Raw genomic sequence first — 12,977 nt, 5'->3', positions numbered from 1 at the left:
GTATGTCCTTAGTCTCTCCCTCTCTCAACTGGTTTCCCCTCTTAGCATAAACATGTTCAAATTGTTTCCCAACTTAAAGGAAAAAAATCTCGTCTTTGACCCCATCACTCTTCCAGTGATTGGCAAGCTATAAGCATCATTTGGCTGTAGTGGTCAGGACATTCTAATTGCAAGTGAAAGAAAACTCAAACTGAACTGGCTTAGACAAAAAGGGGAATTTACTTACTCCCATAACACAAGAAAGTGGTGAAACACCAAAGTATGAGAAGAGCAGAGATTCGGCCAAGACTCAGGAACAATCAGAGACTCATTTGTTGCCTGGATTCTCTACCTTGGCTCTACATCTCTCTGCATTTGGCTTCATTTTCTCTTAATACAGTTGCACTTTCTTCACATTTTAGGACCTTGGGTCCCTGAATTTTACCACACACAGCTTCTATCATCAGGGAGGGTCTAAACTCTATTGTCTGAATCTCACATTAAAATCCCTAGAAAAGGCACCAGTTGACTTAGTTGGTCCCCAGGACTCAACATGGACAAATCACCATGGCAAGGGTAATGTCCAAGGCAGTCAAGAGCCTGCCTCTAGGTCAATCAGCTGAGGTCAGGAAGAGGTCATATGCTACCGTGGCAGCCCTGTGGTAGCCATGTGAAAGGTGGCAATTCCAAGTAGGATAAGAGAAATGCCAGCAGACAGTATCACAGATATCTGCCAGAGGAACCTGCCCTGAAATATAACCTTCCTTCCCACTCAACTGAAACACTTCTGATGAAACAACATTACCTCTACATTACTGGTTACAATGGAAAACTTTTCTTCCCTTAGCATATAGCAGCTATCATTTACCATTTATCACTGTTGACAGCCCCTCCCCCTTCCCGAAAGTCACTCATCCCTGATTTATGTGAAACCCTCTGGTCCCAGGAACCTCAACTCTGGCAATTCCTCCACTCTGTATATTATAGACTTCCTTTCCTCTGCTTGTTCCTCTTTCCCCAGTAGTCCCTGGGACATATAAGCCCTTTGGTTTATTGTAATAGCTTCATATGATTTGCTCTGGTTGGATACTTATCTCCCTTAATTTATCTTAATCACTGCTAATAGGGTGAATATTATGGAAATTGGGTCCAAATCTGTGTACTCAGAGAGTTGTTCTCTATAGTTTTTCACATAATACTCAAATTTCTGAGTTCAGCACACTTCATGGTCTGGACCCCGCTTACTGTCTCTTTCCCCCTTTTATTCCTGCCCTTTTTATCATCACTTACTGCAGTTTTTACACCTCTCTCTTCTCTGGGAACAGAACCTCTCTGCTTCTGCTTCTTTTTTAAAGATTTTCTTCTAACTCCCAGTTTTCCTTCAAAATTTAGTTCAACAGAAATGTATTATTCAACATATGATTTTGGGGGGGAAGACTATATTTAAGGCTGAAAATTAAGTTACATCTTTACCTTTTAAAAATCACAATCAATCCCAGATGCACCTAGAAAGATTTTAAAATTTTGAAAACAAAGTAAAATGAGAAAATTAAGAGTTTGTTAGTGAATAGTTACATTTATAAATGTAAAGATATATAAAGATTAATTATGTATAAAATTGATTTTTAAAATTTAAAAAGACAATATTTAAAGATTTAATCGAGTAATAGTTTAGATTTTTGTTAGTTCAAACAAAAAATATTAAAAGGCAAATGACAAACTAGAGAAATATATAAAACAGATCTTCTCTCATTATTCACAATATATAAATAGATTTTGAAAATTAAGGCACTATGACCTAGGAGAAAAAAACTTTCAAAAGACATAAATGAACATAGATATTTTTATTTTGAAAATGAAAATAAATAGACCAAAAATTTAATATCAGTTACCACTAAGTGGCTAAGGTAGAGGTAATTTTTAGTTGTTATTTTATTCTGTTCTGTACTCATTTTTCCATAATTAAATTATATTTTACTGATAAAAATATAAATGTAAACTATGCATAAAATTGTTCTGACTGCAGTATTAAAAAATGGTGAAAAATTGGAAAAAACCAATGCCCAAGAAGAGTCAAGGACTAAGTCTTCTCAAAAAGGTTTCCATCACATGCTGGAGTAGGTTCTAACTTCTCAGTGTGGCTAAAAAAGTACTTCCACTTGCATTAATTTTATCTCACCAACTATTTAGCTGTGGTTTTCTTTGTAGTAAAATGTAGAGATGTGACTGCTACAAGTCCTAAGTTTGAATGAAAAAACCAGAGTATCAATATCCTTATAGTGAAGATATCAAGTTCATGTAGACAGGGGCACAACAGCTACTCTAAACCTTCATTTCAGTCTGCGTCATTAGACAGTCTTGATAAACTCCCACTTTAGTGAGAAAATAGAAGCCATCAGGTGTGAACTCCATCAGATTAACTCAATATTTATCATCCATTTGATAATCTCCTTAAAAACCACTATATGAAGGCATGGAGAATTGCAGAAGCAGGTTTTGAGCACCTTACCATGTACAAAGCACTGCCCTTTGCAATGATCCCCAAGCTCCAATAAGAACATGGACTTCAGGGAGCTATCTGGGTGTGCAAAGCCAAGTTAAATCCTATTTTTAGAGCAGAGACTTGAAGCCAAATTTCTTTGACTCCCAAAACCCAAGTATGTTATTCCCACAACACCGTTGACTCTAGCTTTAAAAATTCTATTTGAAACCAAAAGAAATCTAGTTCAATCAAAGGCAAATCTCTCTTCTGCTTTTCTCAAAGATTTTTGTCTAGCACATCAGAGACTTTTGGGAGAATTAGACTAGTTGATCACTGAAAGCAAAACTGAATGTGTCTTGCAAGACACTATTAAGTAGTCTTGTTAAGGTTTAGATATTTTTAGGACAAAAGCATTTATGTGTTCTCTCACAACCAGTACCCATTCCTTTCTAATGGCTATTAAAAAAGTTAGAAATTCACCAGATGTATTTGATACAGAGATATGTTTTAAAAGTTTTCTGGAGCTGAAAATGAATTTAATTGACCTTAAAATTTTTGAGGTGGTCATCCAATAGGAAATACAATAATTAAATTAAATTAAATCCATCCCTATTCTTAGATGAATGCAAAGACTGTATAAAATCTATGAAGTTATCATCAGTGTTATTATTACTATACATGTGGTTATTATAATAAAAGCCTCAAATAAATCCCCAGTTTAAATACACATTCTTTACACACATTACACATATTTGTTACACTCAGAGTTGTAAGCGATGTTGAAACTTTAATAAATTTTTTTTTTTAATTTAGAAAAGCTTATTTAGTTATGTTAAGGCTTTTAAAGAATGGTCTTAGATTGTATTCTCCATCCTGTAACCACATAGGACTTGTTTAAACATTTGCTCAAGTAAATGCTCGCTTTAAAGAACCATTTCTCACTCTTGCAAATGTGGAAACAAATCATTTGTATAAACTTGAAACTGCCTAGTGTGATTTTTATGGAAATAACAATGGCAGTTCAACAATGGAGCTGAGGGTGGAGGTGCCGGCAGTTATAAATACATCACTAATAACGTCAGTGTGTTTCCCTTGTCTTCCCCACAGCTATCTCTGGGGAAATAAAAACTCTGCTCCATGCTCACTTGAATTCCTGTCATTGTACTCTACACATTGGTCTCTCTGGTCTCAGGCTTATGACCTGTGGCTGAGGTTATCACTTTGTGTGTCACACACAGCCCCTGACATAGAATTGAAATCAGTGGAGAAGGGATTTTTTTTTTTTTCTTCTTCTATAGGAGAGGCAAATGATTCATGAGCTCAGCAATAAATCAGAGTAAACCAAAACAACTGAACAGTAGGACAAATCTTAGCTGGAAAAACTGGAGGTTTCCAGAGGAAACGATATTAAATATAAACCCTTTCCTATGTGTTGATAACTATATTTGCTTCAAGTTCCTAAACCATTGAAAGTGATGACACATCTAGCTTTACACCATGCCAAGTGGATCATTTCCTTCCTTCTCCCCTCTGCACCACACCCTCCCTCTGCCTAACATTTAAGAAAAAAGCTGAGGACAGCAAACTCTTCAAGATGATACCCTTGAACTTTAGTCTGACTTATCCTGGGAGATTTTTGCCCTTTTCTTTAGATAACACCTGTTCTAGGGAGAAGCAGGTGTGCAGTTTCTCTGCAGGGCTTCTGAATTTGGTTTCTCTGATGTTTCTACATGGATATAATAGCTCAGATACTTGTGGCTTTTAAGAGAGTCTTATTTTGTAATTATTAGTGCTTCAGACCTGAGTCAGGATTTGTGGCACGGTAAATCTCAGGAGATGACTAATGGTATAAATCGTGGTAAAGCATGACTCTCTTTCTCAGATCGTTCCAACAGCTGTGTCATATCTGAGTCTGTTTCTGATGCCTGCTTTGTCTCCTCAGATTGTGTTTTTTCTTGGCTTTTTGCATGACTCGTAGTAGTTTGTTGAAAGCTAGACATAATGTACCAGCTAATAGGAACTGAGTGAAAAAGGCCTTTAATGTGAGGTTTTCTATTGATCTGCTTTAGAAGTTGGGCTGTGTTTAATATTTGCTGTAGCTGTGGGTTCCAGAGACTTCAAATTCCTGTAGCATCCTTGATTTTTGTCTCCTCTATTGACTTGGTATTTCCTAAGTACTCTTCTTTAGAGAGTCTGAGCTTTGCAGCTTTCAGCTATAACCCACTGTTGTCATATGAGAGCCCAGTTTATGTGGCTTCTGTTCCAGGAGAACAGGCATTGGCTGCTTCCTCTCTGGATTTGCCTGTCTCTCCAGATTTTGGTGTGATAGTTTGCCCTGTGATTTCAGTTCTCTTATGGGTCCAAGAAAAGGTGTTGGTTTTCAATTTGTTAGGCTTTTTCTTGTTTTAAGGAAGGCAGTAATGACTTCTAAGCTCTTTATAAATGTTCGAGCTGAAAACAAGAGTCCACATTTCTGTCTTAGGAATCAGCAAGTAGGTGTATTTGTTTAATTTGTTTAATCAGAAAGAGCCCAAATGATTGTCCCAAGATCTTCCTGGGGTTTTTCCGTTTTTCTTTTGTTTTTAGCAACATCAGGAAGGATCTATATATTTTTAAAGCTAAAAATTAAGTCAGTTATACAAAACACAAAACGCACACACACATCAATGAAGCCATCAATCCCTGAGATCCAAGATATCAACGCAAGACAGTACTACCACAGCCCCCAGCTCTAATGCAGCAGGCTTCTAAGACAAAGAGCATTGAGTTCGCAGTAACCCTAAGGTATTCACTCAGTCATTCAATAGCTGCAACTTCTCCAAGATCTCACACTTGGAAATTTTCCTACCAAATCTCAACCTTCAGTTTACCAACTCCACTTATTTACCCAAGGCAGCTATAGCAAAAGTGGTTTATTCCTGGCTTTTTAAATCCAATCCCACAGCCTAGTAGTTCGGCCAAATTCATCCTAGCTTCTGAGATTGGCTCCCACCCAACTTGCAAGCACCAATCCTCTAAGATCTAGCTTAAGTGGATGACTTGCTGTTCACTAAAATATGCTTTGGCACCTTTATTCATACTGCTTCCACTGCCTGGGAATACTACGCCTTCCACTCTACCTTTTGAAATTCCGTTCATCTTTTAATTAATGAAAGCAACTTCATTAATCTATCAACTGTATGTGAGTTTCTGTCTTTGAAGAACGCAGCCCTTTATTTATACCTCTATTATGCACTTACCATACTCTCTGCCTTTTATCTAAATTTAGGTTCACCTTCTTTATCTCCTCTGCTAAGTGAGCTCTAATTTCTTTTAAAATGTAATTTATATGTGGTGCCTTGTACGTTGTAAAAAATTGTCCATCTAATGCATGAAGGGAGGAGATTAAGTTTGTGCTGGGAGCAGTGAGTTCTTAAAGCCCACTGAATGATATCATCTCAGAATTGATGGGAATCTCACATGTCCGAGGCAGCATATTAGATGGATGCATTCAGAGAATGGATCCTACTGATAACCAGGCCCCTACTTTAGATTGACTCAGTATCCAGGGCCAAGAATTCTCTAACACTTTTTGAATAACACTCCCTTCGGAGCATCACGGCTTATGCTGGGGCTCATTGGACATCTTTCTGCCCACTCATACAACCTGGTAAATATTCCAAAAGTTTACTCCCCTAAAATTGGTATTTTAGCCTCCAAAAGATCTGGGAGTTTGAAATTTTACAGATGTCACTTTGCACTGTGTCCTCCTGACTGTTTAAGTGTGAAATGAGACAGATCGTTCCATGAGCTTCACTATTTAGATTCTAAGTGGCCATTTAGCCAGAGTTTGACCATCTCCAATGTTAGGGCTTCACTTTCTCAGGTTTTCTGAAATTTCCTGTGTCTCTCCCAAACTTGTTTTGCTGTAAAAGGACTGTATTACAGAAATTTAACAAAGTGCTGGTGGCTGTCTCTTTAGAAAACAATTTTCTTAAAATTTTCTAGAGACTTTCTAGAAAAATCTATTTACTTATTCAAAACTCTAGCATCCTAACTCAGGATAGTGGATATATTTCTGATCACTGAAGTCAATAAATAAATAAATAATGAAACGTAAAACTCCATGGAGGAGAAACTAAGATAATGAAGGGGAAGTTGAGGCTTCCATAAGGAAAGGTCAAAAATAATTAGAGCTCATAAAATCAGGAATGATAAAGCCTGAGAGGAGGATGAGATAAAAATGTATAAAACCATTAAGTTATTGAATAGAGAAAAAAAAAAAAACATGGCTGAGTGACTAAATTTTAGAACAATAAAACTAGGGAACATCCTTTAAAGTTTGATTAAAATCAAAAGCAGTACTATTTATGAAATACTTAAACTGGTAAAACTACATCAATACACCTCCATGAAAAATTAAACAGGCTAAAGAAAAGGAATAGATGAGTTCCATGGATTATAAAGAGAAAAATGAAATCCTTGAGTATGTAAGAAACTTCCATTGTCATGGAAATTACCCGAACAGTAAGACTCCTTTAATGCCATGAGTTTTAACAATAGTCAAGCCTCTACAGAAGATTTAATATGATGAGATATGTATAATCTAATATGTTCAAGTTTGTCTGTATATTAGAGATAATTTAGATAAATCTCTGTTTCTCAATTATCATATCTACACAGCAAAATATTGCTCTGCAGGACAGGGATTTGTACATTTTCAGGCAGTTAAATCAAAGAATAGCTTTTGTAAAAGAAAGAGGAATATTTAACTAGAGTGTAAAACTACAATATGTAGCAGTTGCAGAAGTCAGGAATTGATTTCTATTTTAGACTGACTGATGTTGCCTTAAATGGCAGGCAAACCATTTCCAGCAAAAAAAGAACTTTTACCCTAGCAATAACTATTTAAGCAGATTTTTGAAAAAGCGTAATATTCCCTGAACTAATATTATTCATATAATTAGTGTAAAATAATTTAAGAATAATCAAGTCTGTTAGGAAAAAAATTTGTATAATTAGGAGAACAAATAATGTTTCCTTAAATAACAATGTTTCTGAAAACACCTTGATTCTCAATTTCCTTTTTCCACTGATTTCAATTAATAGGAAAAAAACCTTACTGATATTTTTGTTTTTACCTGCATGTTAGATGTGGGTAAACATAGTCATTACTAAGACTGGGTGCATTATTAATTCTTCGTATAGTGATGTCAGTTGGCCTTTATTTGCTGTAAACATTACTGAAAAATTATTCAGATTTTCACCCTTATTAATCAGTGCAATATGATCTAATCAAAGAAAAGGAGAAATATTATGAAAAGCCTGTTTGACTCATCTGAAACATATGTATAACCTAGTGGCTAACAAGTAGGCACTGGACTCAGGTTTCTTGGGGTTTTTTTGTTTGTTTGTTTGTTTGTTTAATTTTTATTGGGGTATAGTTGTTTTGCAATACTGTGTTAGTTTATACTGCACAGCAGAGTGAATCAGCTATATGTATACATATATCCCCTCTTTTTTGGATTTCTTTCTCATTTAGGTCACCACAGAGCATTGAGTAGAGTTCCCTGTGCTATACAGTAGGTTCTCATTAGTTATCTACTTTATGCATAGTATCAGTAGTGTATATATGTTAATCCCAATCTCCCACTTCATCCCACCCCACCCTACCCTTGGTATCCATACGTTTGTTCTCTACATCTGTGTCTCTATTTCTGCTTTGTAAATAAAATCGTCTATACCAATTTTTTCAGATTCCACATATATGCATTAATAAATGATATTTGTTTTTCTCTTTCTGACTTACTTCACTCTGTATGACAGTCTCTAGGTCCACCCATGTCTCTACAAATGACCCAATTTCATTCAATTTTATGGCTGAGTAATATTCCATTGTATATATGTACCACATCTTCTTTATCATTCCTCTGTTGATGGACATTTAGGTTGCTTCCATGTCCTGGCTATTGTAAATAGTGCTGCAGTGAATATTGGGATACATGTGTCTTTTTGAATTATGGTTTTCTCTGGGTATATGCCCAAGAGTCGGATTGCTGGGTCATATGGTAGTTCTATTTTTAGCTTTTTGAGGAATCTCCGTACTGTTCTGCATACTGGCTGTATCAATTTACATTCCCACCAACAATGCATGAGGGTTCCCTTTTCTCCACACCCTCTCCAGTATTTATTATTTGTAGATTTGTACATATGTATAACCTAGTGGCTAAAGAGTAGGCACTGGACTCAGGTTTCTTGGGTTTTTGAAGCCAGCTTTATCTCTGTCCAGCCTTGGGCAAGTTATTTAACCTCCTTTCCCCTGAAATTTCTCATCTGGAATTAGCCATCTCTCAGAGTTGTTGTGAGGATTAAATGAGATAATACAGAACAACAGAAACAGGGCTTGGTTCATTATAAACACAGTAAACATAAACTAGTATTATTATAGGCTTTTCCTGTTAATATTACCACACAGTAATGAAGCCCCTTATACAATAATCTTAAAATTGTGTCAAATTGTATCATAACATTGACAAAGTCTTTTATTCTTCAGTCTCTTTTCATGGATGTTCATGAAACCACAACTTAATACTTAACTGACCTTATAACTCTATACTCAAAATGGTATTGTACACAATGATGTTGTATTCCCAGCAAGGATTTTTGCTTTATTTGAGCATGAGTTCAACAAATATTGATTGAGCATTTACCATGTGCCAAATGGATTCCAGGGTGTAAAACAATTGTCCCTGTCCCTACTGTACATACTTAGAAGGCTTCCAATAACCAACAACTCTTATCCCTTTAAAAAATTTTTAAACCATGGTTCTTGTTGTGCACTGAATGTTTGTGCCCCCTCACCCCCGAAATTCATATTGAAGTCCCAACCCTCAGTGTGATGGCATTTGGAGATGGAGTCTTTGGTAGGTAATTAGGTTCAGATAAAGTCATGAGGGTGAAGCCCCCATGATGGTATTAGTGCCCTTATAAGAAGAGGAGGAGACACCAGATCTCTCTCCCTCTCTCTCTCTTCTCTCTCCCCCCACCATGTGAGGATTTGGTAAGAAACTAGCCCTCTGCAAGAAAAAAAGAAAGCTCTTATCTGAACCCAACCATGCTGGCACCCTGATCTCAGACTTCTAGGCTCCAAACTCCGAAAAATAAATGTCTGTGTTTAAGCCACCTGGCCTATGATATTTTGTTATAGCAGCCTGACCTGACTAAGACATTTCTGTTCCAGCTTTCCTAACCCAGTTCTGGTAACCTGTGCACCCTCATTTAACCTGCTTAAGAGAAACATCCTCATCTATAAAATAGAAATGAGGTTGCTGGGAGAAAAATGAACTAGCAAATGTGAAAGAATCTTGTGAACATCATGCAAGTATTAGTTATTTGATATAACACTAAAAGAATTTTGACATTATATAAATTAAACATCAACCAATTAAGATAGTGCAATTCAAACAGTTGTGTCTCCTCGTGAACGCTGGTCGTTTCTAGATATTTATTTTCCTCAGAGAGAATAGACAAACCCACCATGGCACCTCTCTCTCCTAAGAAGTTTTTCTTCCAGAAATAGTGAGTGTCTATAGAGGCTGAAAACAAACTAAATTTTCTCCAATGGACTTTTCAATTACCATTACACTGTGCCTCGGGGCTGCTTCTTCAATGTCTTCCTTCCCTGGTCTTCTCTGACTACTCTCCTTCCTCTTGGGCCATCCCTTCTCAGTCTTTTTGTGGGCTGGCTTCAGCACTCACTTCCCATAGCCACCCTGGATGAAAGCATCCAAATTAAATGCTGATAAGTCTCAAACATTTATCTGCGTCTAAGATGTGAGCTCCAGACTCACACCTCCAATTTTCACCCAGACATCACACCTGGATATCTCCCAGACATCTTCAATTAAACTAGTCCAAACCTGAACTTACCATCTTTCCCCCCAAAATTCCTGGGCTTCCTCTCTTAATGAATAATGCTAAACATGCACCCAAGCCAGAATTACCTCCAGACTCCTCATTCCCTTCAACTCACATACAGAGAGCACATCTTGTGAGTTCTGAGTCATAAATGACTTCCTCAATTTCCATCCATCTCCTCTCCAAATATTTGAAGCCAAAGTCTCTTCATCTTGCTCAGGGACTGTGATAATTTTAGCCGAAGTGCTTTCTGTGCATCCTCACTTACCCCCTCACATACACACATCCAATCCGTCCTTTACTTGGCTTGGAATGAGATTTTCTGATACTAATATGCTCATGACACCAACTGTGAGTTCACATGCTCCCCAAGTCTAAAAGGTAAACCATAGTCTTCTTAGGTTGGTGTATTGGAGCCTCCATGATCCTTCAAATCTCACACTTATTGCCCTGAATGCCCCTCTTCTATTCTCTATTCCAACCATACTGACATTGAAGCTCTCCAGGTACCTTTGGAAATTTTATATCTCTGAGAATTTTATCGAGGCTCCATTTTTCTGAAATTTCCTATCTTTCTTTTCTGCCTAGAACTCAGCTCCATTATGATTGTCCCTATTAAAAAAATTCTCATACTTCTTTCTGTTAGAATTAACCATTCTCCCTTTTCTGCCTTCTCTCTGATGTTTCACACCTTTATCACATGCCTACCATGAATCTCTTTTATGGCAATAATAACATCTGATCCCCCTCTGTATGTTCAACCTCTGGTGCCTAGCGTAGTACCCAGAACCTAGAGGTTAATCAATAAGTGTTTGCTTATTTATTGCTGGAGTAAGTTAATGATGAGATAGCTGTAGTAATGGTGAATATCAACATGAAGTGCATTACATAAGAACATGAGTCTGTACACAATTTTAAGTCCAACATGTTACCGTAATTTAAAAGAATGCCTAACAAAGAGAATCATGTATGTTTGTTGAGTGCTCACATTGTGCAAATCCTTTACCATCATCATCTCATTTAATTTGCACAGCAATTCTTTAAGATAGACATTTTGGGGCACCTAAAATATACAAAGCATTTTTTCTCATTCATGACTTTATTTAATCCTCCCAACAAAGTTGTGATGAAGGTATTATTTTGACAAATATACAAATGATAACATTAAACTCAGAGAGATTAGAAAATTTGCTGAAGGTCATAGAAGTTAAAAGTCCCCAATACAGTATTCCAACCTACTTTTCTACCCACCAGAATAAATGTTCCACAAATTAAATTTTGAAGTTTATCTATCCATGATATCCACGGGTGTTTTGAAATGGGCACAGGAGCTGCTAGCATCTTAAGATCACCAGAGAAAAAATATTTCCATAAAAGGACATTTGCAGAACATTTAAAACAGCCCTGTCACCAACACTTCTTAAATATATATAATGCCACTCAAGGGAAATTTGCATGTTTTAATACGTGGCAAAACATCAAAGTTTGCTTCTTTAATGTGATGTATTCTTTAGTTGGTCATGACAGATTTATTACAACTGAATGTTTTCCAGAAGTCATTATGCCTCCTGACTTATTCATTTGCTTTAATCTTGGAGAGATTTGAATTGAACTCTAAATTTGTGTTACTAAAACATTAAAGTTGAGTTCCGCCTACAAAGGGATTAAAAGAAAAACTGTTTTGACCAATACCAATCATTGGAATGATTCACTTAGTATTTTTGGTTTTGATTGTATATGTTGTCTTTTTCTATAAGTATGTCAGTGGAAGCTGTGAATAGACCTTGACATGCACTGTCAATATGAGCATGATCAAAACCTTTGGAGAAGAGGGTGGGATTGCAGTCAGATGGACTTAGTCTCAGATTCTCCATCCATCACTTACTTGCTCTATGTCTGTAGGCCCAGACTTACTTTCTCTTTGCATTAGTTTCCTCATTTTGAATGCTGGGAAATACCTACTTCACAGGGTTTTTAAATAAGATTTTAATAAAGTCATACACATAGAGAAATTAAGTAACTGATATGTCATTAAGATTTCACTAAATAAATGAAAACTATTGCTACTAGTATTGTTTTAAATAATAAACCTTGTTAAATAAGTAATAGAGATTGATATTTCTCCTATCTTTTTCACATGTCACTATGTAGATATGTTCTGATAAATTAGATCCAAGGAGAGACACTGAAAAGATTAGGAAATAGGTGGAACTGTCTATGATGTGCACTTTACTTCAGAGACTTTGAGCATCTTCAATCCCTGGAATCCTTGTTTCATCTGTTCATGTTTGTACCTTCTTCAGCCTTCCTTTCTGAGACGGTGTCAAAAATTCAGGACTTCTGTCTCCACCCTTGGGTCTATTCCTTCCCTGTTCTTAACTGACTCTTTCTTCACATTTTTCTGATAATCTAATTTGCCAAGATACTTATGTCTGTGTTATAAAATTGGAATCTGATATTATTTTGTCTTGTTTTTATCTATACAAACAGAATTGAGTCTTTCAGGAAACAGTTGTATAAAAATTAGTCTGTGAGCTAATGCTTCTTATTAAAGAGAACTATTATTATATGATTTGACCTACTCTAGCCAATGTATTTAACCAGAGATAACTATTATTAG

The sequence above is a fragment of the Balaenoptera borealis genome (genome assembly GCF_965194805.1).
Source record: "Balaenoptera borealis genome assembly, chromosome: 18".
NCBI lineage: Eukaryota > Metazoa > Chordata > Mammalia > Artiodactyla > Balaenopteridae > Balaenoptera > Balaenoptera borealis.
This window is presented reverse-complemented; position numbering follows the sequence as displayed.